The sequence below is a fragment of the Cyprinodon tularosa genome, unplaced genomic scaffold (genome assembly GCF_016077235.1).
Source record: "Cyprinodon tularosa strain WSP-4 unplaced genomic scaffold, ASM1607723v1 ctg148, whole genome shotgun sequence".
NCBI lineage: Eukaryota > Metazoa > Chordata > Actinopteri > Cyprinodontiformes > Cyprinodontidae > Cyprinodon > Cyprinodon tularosa.
In genome coordinates this window covers 1,000,547-1,018,908 of record NW_024038309.1, presented here as the reverse complement: position 1 = coordinate 1,018,908, position 18,362 = coordinate 1,000,547, and positions in this window count along the sequence as shown.

Genomic DNA, 18,362 nt, shown 5'->3' with positions numbered 1-18,362 from the left:
GCTAGGTTAGTTAAGCTAATGGCCTTAGTAGCAGTCAGCATATCATGATCGAGGGGATTTTTCTGACCCACATGCAGGAAACCACCAGCAGGCCACAAAGGATGAAGGTATCTTATTTAGTCAAAGAGAAAACAGAATCCGAGCTTGGAATCAGACAGATCAGCTGCTTCTGAAAACAGAGAGGAGGAGTTATTGGGGAATCAGGAAGAGGATCAATCCAAGAGGGGAAAAGAACGTGAGGACACTTACTGTTCCTGATGAGGAGCCGATCTCGGAGGGGGCTTGGAGACTGGAAAGTGGGCTGGAGACCAAACGGTGGAGAGCGGGCATGCAGACGGAGTAACAGTGGAGCCTGTGGCGAAAAGACAACAGGATGAGCAGGAGCACAGGTGACTCAGTCATCGACTGACAGCGCAGATTCAGAGCTCTGGGAGAGTTCACTCAGGAAGAGAGGCTTGATTTTACCAACTAAGTCGGACGATCAGGCGGTGAATGGGAGTCCAGCTGCTCCTTATATGTGCTGCACCAGATGAAACACAGGTGTGCCACCTGTCAGGCTGACACGCCCTCCTACTGGAGATCTGTTGGGAAACCTGAAGTCTCAGACACACACAGACATCATGACACAGCGTCTGAAGAGACAGCTGTCAAACCTAGCCAGGGCTTGCTCATTTCTAGCTGCCTAATATCTTCTTTGAGTTACTGAAACCGAATTTAGTAAAAAGTGCAAGTGCTAGAATATTATAAAGTAAAAGTTTAAAAATTTTAGGTTAATGTAAGTATTAAATCTAAACAGTTATACCACATGTTAAAGACAAATATTTTTGTTGTAATGATATGAAAACATTCCCTTTGAATCTTGTAGAATCAGTCAATTATCATTTGACTGTTTTCAATGTAAACCCGATTTCTTTATATGCATGTATAAATTAGTTTTTTTTTTTTTTTTATCATATTCCTATGCTGACAGTGCTGCAAGAGAGATCATGAGATGGATTTTGTCTTTCTACTTATGAATAATCATTTTAAAATGCTTACATTGTGACTCCCCTGTCTATAGCTTTTACTTGATACAATTTCATATTTGCTTATGATTATAAGGTCACGATAGAATTTCACTGTAAATGTGGATTAACTTAAATAAAGTACATTACACACATGTGTGTCTATATGGGGTGTGTGTGTTGCTGTTGTTATGTGGTATAGTGTAACAATGAGCCATTGTTAATTGTATATTGGCCATAGTAGCAGCTAAACACTGGTTTAGGATCTGGTTTTCTACATTGGTTTATATTTGTTTGGGTTTTGGTTCTTTGGTTGGCCACATTTGTTTTTATTTTTGTAAAAAGGTAAATTGATTTCACTTTAATATATATATTTTTTTGTTTATTTATAAAAGGGACATTAAAGATTTAAAATATTTTGAAATACTCACCTCTGCTGTTTCACTCTCCAAGCAGGTGTGTACAGGACTGTACCATTAGATAATTGAAGAGGGGGGAAGTTGATCTGATGTATGGTATGTTCTTTATTGAGTTTGAGTATTTGTTTGGATTGAATTCATATATTTGTTTCTGTATTTATTGGTAAAAGTATTTCTTAAGTGGTTGTTTGTTTAACCCTAAATTTCCTTTTCTTCTTATTGTGAAGCTGAACAGTCTTTTTAAAAATGGTTTCTTCCAATTTAGTTCCTCCTCTATTTAAGAAACATGTCAGCCATTGTTCTTGGTTGGTGTGGTTTGGTTGATGTCCTGCACAAGAAGAAATTAAAGTTTTGTCTGCTGAAAACTCTACAAAGCATGTTCTTCTTTCAACCAGTTTTGGGTCCCACCTCCAAGACTGCTTGGCCTCCTGACAAGCATGTGACATATAGTTTGGGCTTAGTCCCATAGTCAAAATCTGTGTATGATAATAACTTGTAAACAGGTCAGAAATATTTTTTTCTTTGCTTGTATTATTTTAAGTTAGTTAGTTGTCCTAGTTAGAGCGATTCTTATTTTTTTAGCGATTAATAAAAAATGTTTCATTGCTGCTTGATTTAAGTTTTCATTTGTTAGCTATGAACATTAGCCAACACAAGCTTTTTCCTGTACTCATGCTTAAACATTTCAATGTATTTTCTAATAAAAAAAAAAAAATAGTGTTTGATAAAATTATTCGTATATGTTCAAGTGTTTGTGGGCTGCTATGCTTTCCAACAAGTCAAGATCCATTCATAGAAGGTCTTGGTTTTAAATTACTTGATCCACAAGGTTGTGCTGTGCTGTCTTGGCTGGTGTAGCAGAAAAAAGGACTAACAAAATGGATGGTTAGTGTTATATTTGTTTATTTTCTATTTATACAATGAGTTTTTTTCGTTCATATTTGGCAATCCATTAAGAAATTTAGTATGAAAGACCTTTCTGTATTGTGTTTTTTTTTTCATATAAAGCAATGCAATGCACTGTTTCGATAAATACATGTAGAGTGTAAGCCCATTTTACACTAAACTGCATAGCTCTCTGTCATATTAAAGAAACTTCCTTAAAAAAAAAAATAAAAAGGACAATAATCCTGTTTTTTCTTTTTTTTCTTTTCAACCCCAGGAGCTATCATCCATTCGCTCTAATTTGCTTGATTTTATGGTTGTTAAGGTAACCACTCCATTATGGGCCTAATAGCTTCAACAGAGCAATGCAAGTCATAATTTTGACAGATTTCTGTATAGCCCACTGGAAAATAACTGTCATTATAATAGTGATTACGCGTGTGTACCTCAGCATGAGTGTGTAGCTGGGCATCCGGTGTGTGTTTTTAAATGGTCTGCTTTTGACAGCACGTTTGAGGGTTACATTAAGGCTCACGGTAAAGTGTGTTTCAAACTGCTTTTTTCTTCAGATTCCAACTGTTCAGAAGGCATCTAAAACTGGAAAGGAGAAGGAGAGGAGGTATGTGCTAAACTAAATCACAATCCTAAGGGTTTGAGTCAACATGACATTGACAATTCAGAAAAGACACAGTATAAGAAAATCTTACCAGAGGCAGAAAAATTAGAGACAAGCTGTCAAATATTTTATTCTGTTTGACCTACAAACAATTTAATTTCCAGGTTTTAGCACATATTTAAAATAGATTATATTGGCTTATAAAGGTTATGGTAAGAAATGGTTAAGAAGGTAATTTTTCAATAAAACTAAGCATACAATTTCTGGCTTTGTTCAGCCTCAACCTGAAATGCAAACATTAAAAAAATATTTCTTTATGAATTTTCCTTTTGAAACACAGTTAACAATGCCTGCAGAGACATATCCTTTGATTATAGCAAATCTCACACAGAACAATACCAGTCTAAATGTGACAGGTTTTTGTATGGCTTGGTGGGAAGTGTTGCCATTGTAATTGAGATTGGATATGCATATACCGCAGTATGAGAATATACTTAGGCACCTGGTGTGTGCATTTAAAATGGTTTGAGTCTGACACCACAGACAAAGAGGGCTCAATGAAAACCCTACTTAAATCTGTTCTTATTCTTTTTATACCAGGAGAGTAGGAGGCTGATATACAGTCACAAAGCCAAGATTTAGCAGGTTTGTTTCTATGACTTTACACATACACTTGCAATCAACCCCAACAGATTTCTTCTGTTTGGATTCTTTTCTGGAACATAAGAGTGTCAGATTGCCAAATATATATTTATTTATTTTTTTAAACCAGAGAATGAGTGGATCCAAATATAGGTTTACATGTGTATCTATCAAAGAAACCGCACACTAATAAAATCAATCTACTCTATGTGTAAAGTTAGGTACCTCATGAGATGATGCACAGGTCCTACCTATCAGAAAACGTATTTATACTTCATCTTCACCTGTTGACAGGTGTGCTTCCTCCCTGTAGGACTGCACCCAAATTGAATACATTGATCCACTACTATTCAAGCGGTAAATCAGTTTCCCCCCATAATGATATCATGACTTCAACAGACTGCAGCAGGCCATTTCTGATATCTGAAATCTGAAATACATATTCTGTCAAGCTGCTAAATGTCAGAAGGGCAACATGCATATAAAAATCATTTCAGGGTATAAATCCTAATCCTTACTAGTTCATTTTCAATTTTCTTAAAATTTGATTTAGGAACTCTATTATCAGAGTTCTTACAAGTACGATTATCATTTTCACCAGGGGGAATCCGTGTTTAGTCATCTACACCTTGAACCACAGAAAGGAAAGGGCTTTTAATAAATGTCAGAACGACCTGCCATTATGGACTATATATAAACCTACTCATTGATTTAAGCAGAGATTTTCTACCACACCATATGCCTCTCCTTTACAGCTAAATAGCTGTTGCACTTTAAAAACATGCTCCAATTCTCTTTATGCCTGCATTAAAGGCTCTAGTTCCAGTGGTGTGAAATTGGCAGACTCCTTCTTGATTTGTGTCATTCTAACTCGTCGAATCAGGGCTACACTAAATATGGCTTTGTAGAGTTAACACACACACATGCTTGACTCTAAGTGAAAATACTCAGTCGATTAACACCAGTCGTTGTGAAACTAAAAACTCAGTTTCCAACCTCAGGCTAGATCAACTCAGAGTTGAGGATTTTGTTGAGTTTGTTAAAAACTGCTTAGTGAAATGGACCCCAGATGTCATTTGGAAACATCTTTACAGAAGCTCTACTTTTGTCTTACTAGTTGACAGATTATTTTCCATAAAGTCTTTTTGGTCAAGAGTGGTTTTGAGTCTCTGTGTTCTTGTTTTGTACTGACCATAACTAAGGCAAGCAAGTCCTTGAAGGTTAATTTCCCATTTTTAGGGTAAATGATATTTGTTTTCTTTTCCATGCCATTACAATGTTCAACATTTAAAATTAGATTTCCTCTATTTATTGCAGTTGCATCTATAGGCCCCATTAGCCACTTCTTGGTAGAGGGATTTGGGTTAATTTCTCCGGGCATGCATGTGGGTGTGATGTGATGCATGCTCATGTTTACCTGCCAATTTTGTTCTTTCTAAAGTAGTAAGAAGGGAAACAGTCGGGGTAGATGCATCAAAAAAGACAAGTCATAAGTCCACCTTTAACCGCATCACATACTCCACACTAGAGTAAGAAAAGCAAACTTTTGTCTAGTGCGATAAAAAGGGCACATGACTGGTGAAGGAATAAGATGAGAGTATATATTGGAAAAGCTTTAAACAAGGTGGGAGCTCGGATCCAATTGGCGAATGAAAAGGGGCCTGCAGTTGGCGCTGTTGTCTAAAAAGGTATGATATCCCGTTTAAAATCACTTCACTACTTATAACCTTCCTATGCCTCATAACATTACACCTCTTAATAAAAGATCTGTGCAATCGAAGCGCCAGAATACAGTGATTTTTCTCTTCTTCTATGCATGTGCACTAAACTGGAGTTATTTGAACTTGTTGCCAGAGGAGGTAAAAACTACAGAACACATGTTATGATCCTTAAGTGCTTTACATGTTGCTCTTGGTTTTATGTGACCCGCTAGACCAAGGATATGAAACTCATATCTATACCAGGGCATCTCAACTTTATCAAGTGTGTATAAGAGCCATCTGTGCAAATAAAAAATTTTATTTCATAATTCAATTTAAAGAGAGCACATTCTTCAGGTATTATAACTTTATGAAATTTGAAATTGTAGCCATTTTCTAAGCTTAAAATAATATTTGTTTATGATGTATTACATGATATGCCTTTCTGGCTCATAATGGCTGGATTAATTGACGTGGCCTTAAACATGACATATGTGTGATGGCAATCATGGCATAAAAATATAAAATATGGCTGCATCATGAATGTTAAAAGGTTATCTGTGGTAAAACTACACCTTCTTGATTTCTAAGCATAACGCCTTCCACTGGAGTGCATTGGAGATTTAAAGCCTTGGAAAATAATTAGTAATTCCTTCTGTTTATGATATGTATTAATTTTTACCTACTTCCTGCTGTCAGATTTTGTAGGGGATGATTTTGTTTTTGCATGGTTTACATGGTTGATTTTGAATCACTTTTTTTCTTATAGAAATAAAGCCATAATTTAATGTCTGCTTTTTGTATTTACTCATGTAATCCTGGTCTGGTACTGATATTTGTTTCATAATGTGAAACATCTAAAGGTGAAAAAAAGAAAACTATTGAAAAGCAAACATGTTCTCACCCCACTGTTAAGACCAGAGTGATAATAAAAATAAAAAAAGTCTTTTGTAGAAATAAAAAGGCTCAGCTGATGTTTTTTGGCAAGTTTAATATTATTGCATTGAGCATTTATTCCAACAGATGGTCAGGTAGTAGGCTGAAGGCCAGCAAAAAGAGTTTTATTCTTCAAGGCTGTATTTTTTTTTTCTTGCATTAAGGATTCTGTTCACAAATATTGGAGAAAAAAAACCTAAAAGAAATGGCACAAGGATAAATTTGGAGTATCAAAGAGGGAGGTTGGTCGAAAGGGGAAGCAATCAGCCGCCCGGTCCCAATCATCGTCCTTCCCTTTTTTCTTTTTTTTCTATCCTTTTTTCCACTAAAGCTCTAATCCCAGCAACACATTTGGACACATTAAGTTGCCTAAATTATTTCATAAGCTTCTCAGCCCCTCACCACCAGCGAAGGCGCAATGCAAAGGAATGATGTAAAAGGAACTGATTAGGCCTAATTATGTATCCTGATTAAGGCTTTTAATTAGTCCAGCCAGCACTTCAGCTGGAGAGGGCGGCAGACATGGAGAAAACAGCGGGAGTGAAGAGGGGAAGAGGAGGGGGCTTTGGGGATTTAAAGGGGAGTGGAAAAGTCTGATGTGAGGTGGTAGTGGAAATAAAGAACATGAGGGGGATAGCAAACTGGAATCTATTATTATTATTAATTTAATTAGATGCAATACCACAAAATATATAGTACTTTGCTAAAAGAAATACTTTCTGTTGATTTAGTTTTACACTTATGTAGTTTTAGTTATACAAGTTCAAAACTAAATAAGTTTTAGTGCAAAAAAAAACAAAAAACAATCACATTTATTTTTTGGTGCTGCACAACAACTTATCTATTTTTTTTTTTCCATTTCAGCTTTTAAGCTTCAGCATACTGTTCTCAGTGTGCATCTGAAGGCCATGGACTTTTTTACAAAATGTTCAGGCATGTGAAAATAGCCAAAAATAACAGTACATACATTGTTTTAACTTACATGAATGGTGACTGTCAAGGAAACACTTTGCATAAGAGCACAGCATCAGTTATGATATGCTGCAATGGTGACCTGTCAGGGATCGTGCTGAAAGAGGAGGGAACTGACAAGCTGGAGGCAGCAGGGAAAAGCAACTCAAACTTTTGATATCCTACTGGATGGCAGTAAAAAAAAAAAACGCTGCGCATTTGAAAACGCTCCATTTGGTCCAATGGAGGTGGTGAGAAAACGCACTGCCATTAAGAAAGACGAGAGGGAAGTTTGGGTCCAAAACAGGAGTAAAGCCAAGAAAAGCATATAATCTGATCCAAAATAACAAAGCAGTATCTGGACCTCCACACAACCAAATCACCAGATTATTACAGCAACTGTGGGTGAATTCTTATCGTTACTTTTTATCATAGCACTAAATCTAAAAAAAGGGCCCAATTTATATCTCACAATGAATACTCAGATACACCCAGTGCAATCCAATTACACAGCGGTTAAATTTATTTAAGGTAGCTTAACTGAACACATGGAGTTGTTGACCTTGCAGCAATCCCTCATCCTGAGCAACCATTTGTCTTAAGTGGTAGGCCCAAAATATTGAAAAAAAAAACAAAAAACATTTTTCCATTTTTGAAGGCTACTTGCATTATTAAAATTTAATTTAGGCCTTATTGGGATAATATAAGGTTTCAAAAGTTCAGGTCGTATCTCCCTCTAGTTATTAAACACCCAAAACTAAGATAAATACATTTTCCTACCTAGAGAGTAGATTTTAATTAAAGCAATCCACATTTTCTGACAGGACAGGACTTGGGGGGCTGATCTTTGCAATGTGACTCAGAGAACACCTTAAAATCCCTCTATTAGTCTATAAATCACTGAACTGATCAGCAACTTAGTACGTACCAGATTTGTTGTACGTGTATCAACCTATCAGACCTCTCAGGTCTTCTAGATCCAGTCTACTATGTACACCCAGAACTAGAACCAAACATGGAGAAGCAGCATTTAGTTCTTATGCTCCTCGTATCTGGAACTTACTTTCCAGAAGACTGAAAAAGTGCTGAAAGACTGAGTTCTTTTACAGCAAGTCAGTTAAAAAAACATTTGTTTAGAACTGCCTTTGACTGTTGAAGTTAAACGGTTAACTGAGCTATTATTAGTTTAAGGTTGTGTTGTATTATATTTTTTACTACCTGCTTTTATCATGCTTTAATCTTTACTTCCTTTTATTCTGCTTTTCTTCTGTTTTATTGCTAAATTTAAGCACTTTGGAGTGTCTTTGTAGCAGATTGTGCTTTATAAATAAACCTGCCTTGCCTTCCTTGACATGGAAGCCTAGGCCACTTCAATCCTGAAGAAGGCATACCGAAGACTGTACTTTCTGAGGATTTTAAGGAAGTCCAACCTGATGACGGAACTCTTCCTTCAGTCAGGGCTCTGTGGAGTCCGTTTTGAGCCGTGTTGTCGAACTGTGGTTTTGTTTCGACCCAAGAGCTGATGTTGCCCTGAAAAACACAATCTCATCCAAGCCCAGATTGAATATGAATTTATTTATTTATTGTTTTTTTCTTTAAAATCCTTGTTGTATCGGTGTCATAAGTCTATTATTATTATTATTACATATTTATTTGGACTGCCCTTTGGAGTTGCTATTTTTTTATTTTGATGTATTTTTTTGTCAATAAAGGAATTTTCATTGTGAATATTTTAAAAGATAATTTTTAGGAATGAAACGTTCTTGCTTGGGCATCTGCCATGTCATGTCATCACTTGACCTGACATCTCTATCTTTGGGTCAGTAAGTAAAAAAAATTTGAATAAAAATACAATTGTTTTATATCTTGGTAGTATATATATTGTGAAGAAGCTTTTATGTGATGATTTAGCTAACTGACCAGCAAATGAATATATTATGGCTGCACATCATAATCACACTGTACAGTTTAGCGTAATTCTTATCTTTTTGACAATGGGATAGCACAGCTCTGTGTCCATACCTTTCAGCTTTCTCTCCCCGACTCTTTAGTGAGAAGAGATCACTCAAACTAAATAAATATAAATAACACTTCATAATATATACGTATTGAATAACCATGAGACATGACAACAGATTTGACAGAAATTGTAATCTTACGTAGACCAGACATTTTGGTTAAGTTTTCAGATGGCAGCACTTACCAATGGGTTTGCTTGTAATAAACGGACGCTGAGGACCCAGAATTCAGACAGAACAAAGAGTAATGGTTTAACAATTTATTCCATATAAAAATGCAGGAGGACATGAAAGACACTTCTGAAACTGGAGCTAAACCTCTCAACCCCTGTAATGAGAGAGGGAATATTGGTGACCAGGAAATGACCGGTGGAATGAAGTCAGACTGAGAATCCTTGATCACAGACCTAGCGACATTTGCATGCAAGCACAGAGAATCGCCGGGGTCGCCCATTGGCGTGTGATGTCACTGATCCTTGTTGTGCTCAGAAATTCGGCTAGAACGCCTCCAAGGAATCCCTCTGTGTTCGTTAAAAGTTTGCCCAGGGGAATGCAAGGGGTCAGAACCATGAGAACAAAATCGTGCAGGAATACCACAAAAAGAAATAAGAATGCGTGATCTGTGAGCAAGTCCAGGGTCCAAGCCAGATGTTTTAATATCCAGATAGAATCGGAAGGGCTATCCAAGGGAGCGTAGGGGCACTGTTCCAGGTCCGGGAGCAGGCAGACTTTAAGATCAGACAGGGCTCAGGCAGGCTCAGGTAATCTAAAAACAACACAGGTCAGGCAAACGGGCAGACATTCAGATCAGATGGGGTTCAGGCAGGCTCAGAAACAGGAACAGATCAGGTCAGGCAAACAGGCAGGAAGTCAGGAATCAAGATGCTGGAATAGATCACACTAGGTGGCTTGAAAATTATCTGGCACCAATTCTGGTCTTAAGGCTGGTTATATACTGATAGATGCAGGTGGATCAGATAAGTGGTAGTGAGAACAGGGTGGAGGTGATAAGTTGGTGTCTTGTGAGGAATCAGACCAGCCTCAGTGCTGAGATCATGACATTGCTTTTCGTCTAAGCAAGCCCTGTATGACAGTTAGAGAAACATTCTATACAACTCCAGTATGCCACATCATCACATCATTACATCAAAAACATTTGTAAATGAGGAGGCTCCATGGCTCCAACCTTATCAAAATATTACACGTATGTTCTTAGATCAAGGACACTGCTCTTATTCAATTCCCAAATCTTTGCTGCGTACATAATGAAGATAGTTATGGCCAGTGATGGGACTAATGGCGTTGAAAGTAACATCGTTACTAACGTCGTTACCTTGTTTTAGTAATGAGTAATCTAACTAATTACTTTGACTTTAACTATAACGGAGTTACCATTGCAGACACCCCGTTACTGCGCGTTACTCAGGTCGCACAATTAACCTTTTTTCATGATAGGACTCGTGCATGCCTTGTCATGAGAGAGGGGAGGATGAGATTGGCTGATGAGTGAGATTCCGTCTGTCAGTTGGGTAGGCGGGTGTTAACGTACAGCACACACAGAGAGATGGAGAGTGAGGATGACTCCAGCAGCAAAACAGCGTTTTCCAGATGGAAATACCGGTGTTACGTCGGGCTGCGTTTCCCCATCACATAAGGTTTCCCCTGCATCTCCGCACAGCGCAGGCAGCACGATTCACCGCGAAAGCGACAGGAAACGCGCATGCTTGCTAAAGGCGCGCAGCAGTCGCCCTGTGCTCGCGCCACAGGAGAACTATGGAGAGCGTGAACGATCAAATGATCGCCTATATGGAGAAAGGGAGAAATCTGGATGGATGGATGGATGGATGGATGGATGGATGGATGGATGGATGGATGGATGGATGGAAACTCTGCCTTTTCAACCTACTGTATTTTTTATTTTAAACATTATTTGATGGCCTTTGTAGCAGGGATGGAGATCCATATTTTATGTCACACACAGAGTATACATCTAGATAGATAGATGGATAGATAGATGTTGCAGTATCTATAACAACCCAAACACACAGGATTTCAGAATTAGACATCCCCAGTTATTAATTTCATATACTCACCAGATCTGAATGCCCTGTTAAAAAACTTCACATTGCGCTCCCCCCTGATGCAGTGGCGGCCGGCCCATAGGGGGCGCTGGGGCACCGCCCTCCCTGATAAGAAGAGAGAAACGTAAAATATATTTTTAGAAATTAACTCACAAATGTCAGTTTTACTCTCTAGACTGTGTACCTATAAGCAAAACAAATTATATAAACTACATTTCCCTATCTACTGTCATTAATTTGTGGATTTCCACAGACAGACTCCTACCGTCTCTGTTCTGGGGGCGTTGATCAGACTGACCCACATTTGCAGAGAATCTGTCAATCATGTACTATTGCTAGGTGAATTTAATGGCCAATCAGCGTCTCGGAACTTTATGGTCTTGGGGCGCTGAAAATACTGCGCTTTAACAGGCTTCTGAACCCAAGCGCAGGTGCAGACAGTTAGAGGAAGGACGGCGAATGTAACGACCGAGATGCAGCTTCCACCAAATTCGGTGAGATCCTTATTTATCTACCCGTTTGCCAGAAGAATATCCCTGTTGTAGGATATGAACATTTCATGTCATGGTTATAATACACTCGCGCTGAGACCAGTAGCTCCATGAACTTAAAACACACAAGCTGTTCCTGGTTACCTGCTGGCATATTGAGGGTGCACACTTAATATTTCAGTGGGGTTAGCCGTGTGTGTGTGTGTGTGTGTGGGGGGGGGGGGGGGTGTACGTGTTTATGCTACGGGGACTTGTCATCTTCAGTCTGGCTGCGTCTTTGCTGGGTTCAAACCCAGTTTGGTGTAATTGAATAAGTCAATGAATCTGTGTAAAAGAATTAAGTTGTAAAAATTATTTGTTTTTGTACATAAATTGTTTGTGGAGGTAATATATGGACAAAACTGATTAATGAGAAGAAATCAGAAATAAGAGAGCCTGATGTGTGGGGCTTAAACTATTTAATGAGGGCTGTGGGAAGAAAAGCGGCAATTTTTGTTTTCTGTTTCTTTGTTACATTGCTGGTAACCGGAGGGAGGCTGAGGCCCAGAGTATCTTGTATGTTTAGTTTCTTTTGCACCCTGTTTTGAGTTTTTGAGCTCAATAAATCACCAACACCGGTAACCCGACTGAGACTGGATTCTTGGAGGCCAAAGAACCCCGTCACAGTGACCCAAATCATCACTGTTACTGTTATTATATAGTAAATTAAGTCATTACTGTTAAATTGTATGTATTGTCCAATTGTTTATTTGAATTCTTATTCCGGATTAGTTGGAGACATACACTAGGCTATATCAGCCCAACCAAAAATATTTTTCACCAGCCTCCACTGCCCTGATGTCATTTACGTTGAGTTGCAATAAATGCAAAACTCTCTGCAGGTTCTTGTCTTTGTCATCCACTCTTTTCAGCTGGCTTTGGAAACACACAGCGAGAAGTTGGGGGCCGGGTGTTGAGGGTTACGGGGGCGAGAAATGCAAAAGTAACGCAATAGTTACTTTTACTAGTAACTAGTTACTTTTATTGAGGAGTAACTCAGTTAGTAATTCAGTTACTTTTTGGGAGAAGTAACTAGTAACTATAACTAATTACTTTTTCAAAGTAACGTGCCCAACACTGGTTATGGCATAGCAGAAGAATCTTTTTCCTGGCCTCCAAAGCAACATTTACCAGTTGATTACTTTTGACTAGTATATTGCATGTAATCACTGTGGAATCTTTGCTGCAACAGACATATGAGCTTCCAAAGTACAGCAGTTGGGGTGCTCTTCAGGACCAATATCAGGCAAGAGAATCCTTTGTCTCTCTGGTCTTTGAAGCATGTCAACCTGGCTCAAAAGCTACAACAAAATAGGACACACAATATATATGCCAGTGCTAAAAGATCAATTTATTTAATGAAATTATTAAATAAACCAATATTCCTATGAAGAGAGCTAAAAAATCAGAGAGGTAAAATCAATTTGACCTCCGACAGAGTTGCTGAGTCTCAACTTGAGACATACCTGTTTTGATTTGTGACAACTTTAGACATACCTATGAAGACTTAATACTTATTTGTGACTTGAGAAGTAATGACTTGTTCCCACCATATGCAATGAAAACTTTGACGTGAAAACTTGACTTACTCCAGCTTGAATGACAAATCTAATGATTTGAGTTGGTTATATTATTATTGCAACTTATTTTGGCTTCAATTCTAATAACTTTTTAGTAGAACTTGCCTCTTTTACTTGATACAGGATGTGGGAAATGTTCTTTTATAAAAACTTTAAATAAAAAATATGGTATTTCAAAAAAAATTTATAACCCAATAAAAGTCTTATTTTGGGTTATAATATAAAGTAGGAAGGGATAAAATAGCGTAATGTTGGTACACACTGAGAAAGTTGCCAATTCACCCAGAGCCTGTTTCTGCTGGCTTTTGTCAACAGTTTGAAGGCATTACCCTCTAGAAAAACAACCCACCTGTAATTCGCTACTCTTCAGGAAATCCTGCATCTTGAGTTGTGACGCGTTGCCAAAGTAACCAGCATGGACTGTCTTCCGGCTACCGTTTGAGCTAGCAGAAATTACCGGGCTATTTGACCTGAACTTTCTTAGGCGAAGTCCTATAACCTTTTTTAGCTGACACCATACAGTCAATCAAATTCGAGCCAGATCCAGACAGTGTTATGTCTAATGATGACTTTCCTTTCCAACTTCCAACTCTTGAAGACAAGCGGTCAGCCTGCAGTTGCTTTGCTAATAGGAAGAAGAGTAGAGCCTCAAGAGACAGGATTTCCTGTAAAATAGCCAATCACAGGCAGGTTGCTTTGTCTGGTGGGTAATGCCTTAAAAGTGACAAAAGTTGACATTAGTTTAATAAAACAGGTCTGCATGTGCGTAAATATTAAACCACATGCATGCTGATATATTTTGGGCCTGTTATGCTCTATATTTTACGGTGGCTGAGAAGTGCAAAACACATTTACAATTCAAAAACACATTAACAAATAAAAAACAAAATAACATTTGAAAAAACAAAATTATATTTTATGAAACAAATGTATTTTTGAAAAAAAAGTTTACATTTTTAAAAACACATTTACATTTTAGCAAACAAATTTACATTAACAAATAAACAAAATAACATTTGAAGAAACAAAATTATATTTTATGAAACAAATGTATTTTTGAAAAAAAAAGTTTAAATTTTTAAAAACACATTTACAATTCAAAAACACATTAACAAATAAAAAACAAAATAACATTTGAAGAAACAAAATTATATTTTATGAAACAAATGTATTTTTGAAAAAAAAAGTTTAAATTTTTAAAAACAAATTTACATTTTAGGAAACAAATTCACATTTTAAATAAGTTAGATTTTAGGTGAGAGAAAGTTTCATTTTAGAGAAAAAAAAATACATTATAGGGAAACAAATTTACATCTAAAAAAAAATTGACCGTTCGGAAACACTTGTACAAGTGCAAAGACAAAACTGCAAGTGGCAAAACACATTTACATAGCCAAAAAAAAATTAACAAAAGACGGAAAGGGAATGTCCCAGTGGCCGGATGTGACGTCACGATTACCCTGACTTGTAGTACAAACAGCTCAATCTGTAGTCCTCCTGCTTCACGTGAAAAGTCAGCGGCGATTTTAGATGGAAAGAATTGCACTGAAGCTGTTTTTCTTAAGTTTACGCTAACCGAACAATGTTTTCAGCCAATTTACACCATTTTGTTCTTCGTGCGGACGGTCTCTGGAACTTTTACGGGACACGGTACAAGGTGGCAGGACCAAGCAGCAGGGCCGAGCTCAATTCGTGGCAGTGGCTGCGGCAGAGCCTGCCATCGGAGTGGCCGTTGTTGCCCGCTGCCGGCAGAGCCTGCCATCGGAGAGGCCGATGGTGGCCGCTGCCGGCAGAGCTTGCCATCGGAGAGGCCGATGGTGGCCGCTGCCGGCAGAGCTTGCCATCGGAGAGGCCGATGGTGGCTGCTGCCGGCCGAGGCCACTTATTCGCAGATAAAGTACTCCGTCCCATCAAGTAAATGTGACATTATAAAAGTTTTAATGCAGTTTATTAAGCAATAACATCACAATAAAAAGAAACCCATAAAGAATACATTTTAATACAGGTTATTAAGCGATAACATCACAATATATAGCCTATATATATATATATATATATATATATATATAAAACGATCTAGTTAGAAGTACTATAAATAAGGCATTTGCCGAAAAACGGCAGGAAAAATACCCAAAAAATAATTAAATACCAAAGAAAAGTAATTAAAAAACTACATGACAAAATAATAGTGGCTCCGGCCAGTAATACGCCCGGCCCTGCTGCTTGGTCCTGGCACCTGGTCCGTGTCCCGTAAAAGTTCCAGAGACCGTCCGCACGAAGAACAAAATGGTGTAAATTGGCTGAAAACATTGTTCGGTTAGCGTAAACCTAAGAAAAACAGCTTCAGTGCAATTCTTTCCATCTAAAATCGCCGCTGACTTTTCACGTGAAGCAGGAGGACTACAGATTGAGCTGTTTGTACTACAAGTCAGGGTAATCGTGACGTCACATCCGGTCACTGGGACATTCCCTTTCCGTGTAGCCGTCTTCTGTTAATTTGTTTTTGGCTATGTAAATGTGTTTTGCCACTTGCAGTTTTGTCTTTGCACTTGTACAAGTGTTTCCGAACGGTCAATTTTTTTTTAGATGTAAATATGTTTCCCTATAATGTATTTTTTTTCTCTAAAATGAAACTTTCTCTCACCTAAAATCTAACTTATTTAAAATGTGAATTTGTTTCCTTAAATGTAAATGTGTTTTTAAAAATTTAAACTTTTTTTTTCAAAAATAAATTGTTTCATAAAATATAATTTTGTTTCTTCAAATGTTATTTTGTTTATTTGTTAATGTAAATTTGTTTGCTAAAATGTAAATTTGTTTTTAAAAATTTAAACTTTTTTTTTCAAAAATACATTTGTTTCACAAAATATAATTTTGTTTCTTCAAATGTTATTTTGTTTTTTATTTGTTAATGTGTTTTTGAATTGTAAATGTGTTTTGCACTTCTCAGCCACCGTAATATTTGCATGTGACATGGTAAACATTCAAGTTAGAAGTAGTTTGTGAGCCTTTGTATGAAGTAAAGCTGCTTGTAGGAGTATTTATTGCATGGTATGAACATTTGGCATATTACTAAGGCATTATATTTAGTGCCAGACATGCAAATGGTTTATTGCGCAAATGACATTCCACCACTGTACCATTTATTGTTTTGCAATTCTGTGTAAAATCTATTTGCATGTCAATATGCTGTAATTCTATACATTTGTGGCCTTGGAACTGACTGAAACACCTGATTTGACTGATTTTGAGGGATGGTACAAATGTATGTACTTTAGGTAGAAGGATAAGCAACACAGCTGTCCTTCATAGCCATAGCTAGCTAGGAATGTCAACGTTGCCCATTAACTTTTCCACTATAGCTGTCATGCATCAATCTTTTCCTGCAAAAGATTAGCCTATGTGCTGTTGATCTTAACTTTTTTTTACAGCCCTCTTTGTAACAGTAACATCTCAGCTATGATCTCCTTTGACCTCTCATCTTTCTTTCCTAAGTTTTTTTGCACTTTTCTTTTGGTTCAGCTCACCATCTGTCCCGCTTTCCTCTAAAACACACACACCACTTCCCTGCCTTCCATCTCTTCTCTACAGACCATTTGGCACAAGCCTCATCTCTCCTCTCATCCCTCGCTCTCACCTCAATTTTCGGCTGCTGCATAATTAATTAGCAGCACTGTTCACTATCAATGCAATTACTCCAGAGAATGGAGGAAGAGAAGAAGGGAGGGAGGGGGTAATAAAATAGGAGCACAGGGCCAAAATGGAGATGCCATGAAAAACATGGACTGAAAAGGAAGAGAGACAGGAAAGGGAGAGAGAAGGGTAATTTTAGCTCTTACAGGGACAAAGTCAATATGGGCTAAAATCATGGTGGTAATTTTGACAATGCAAAATCCATTTGGGGGCCTGGGTATCCAGATGGAAACAATAGAGGCTTGGTTGAAAAGGGAATATCGTACAAATCCTCACATGAAAAATGGTCTTCTATGTGCAGCATCACTGATATATTTATTTACTTGAATCACATTCAAGATTTTCATAATTACACACCTCTGAACTGTTTTGTTTTATGTTGGAGGCAAATTATTTTAAATAGACATCTGTATATAAACCAACATTGAAAGTCTTATGGTAGATTTTATACACAAAGGTATTATCAAAGTGTTTGCATGTGTGCATGCCTCAAATAACTCACGCGCATGTCAACACTCCCCTGTTTAATCTTGTTTGAACAAAAATCCAAACTCGTTCCAGTCAGGCTCTGGTGATGCAGGAGTGTACTGTAACACCCAACCGTATTTACACATAAATTTTTGCCTTGTCCCCTGTCAGCCAGTGTGTAAAAATATTACTGCATTTATACTTGAGTTTTTGCATGAAGTAGTAAAAACTACATTGTGTTTAAGAATAGTGTTTTCTTGCCTAACGGGGTATAATGAAACAATTGATACAGAGCCCACTCAAACTGCTTTTACATGTAAACTATTTTTATTCTCCAGAGTCACTGGGCTCTCTGTTCAACTCACCTGAATGGACTACTGTAAAAATCTAGTTTTTTGGACTGGTATGACCCTCGAAGAATATTGAGTTTTAATGATAATTTTCTGTTGATATAGCCATATGTTTTAGATCAGTGTTCTGCTGAAAGATGTTTGTTTTCTGACATAGGCTACCAAAATCTTACCACAATGCCCTGGTATTTTTGACAGTTAATGAAAATATAATCCTGCTCTGGAAGTGTTTGTTTGTACAAATGTGCTTATTGCATGGTCTACTTTGTTCTATAAAAGCTTGCTTTTTTTTTTTTTTTTGAACTTTAACTTTTCTATTTTTTCACCTGTATTTGGACTAGCGACTTGTCCAGGGTGTACCCCACCTCTCGCCCATTGATTGCTGGAGATAGGCAACAGCACCCCTCGCGACCCCATTTGGGATAAGCGTGTCAGATAATGGATGGATAGAAATGTTGTTTGGTTTTCGTATGATTTAGGCGTGTGTGT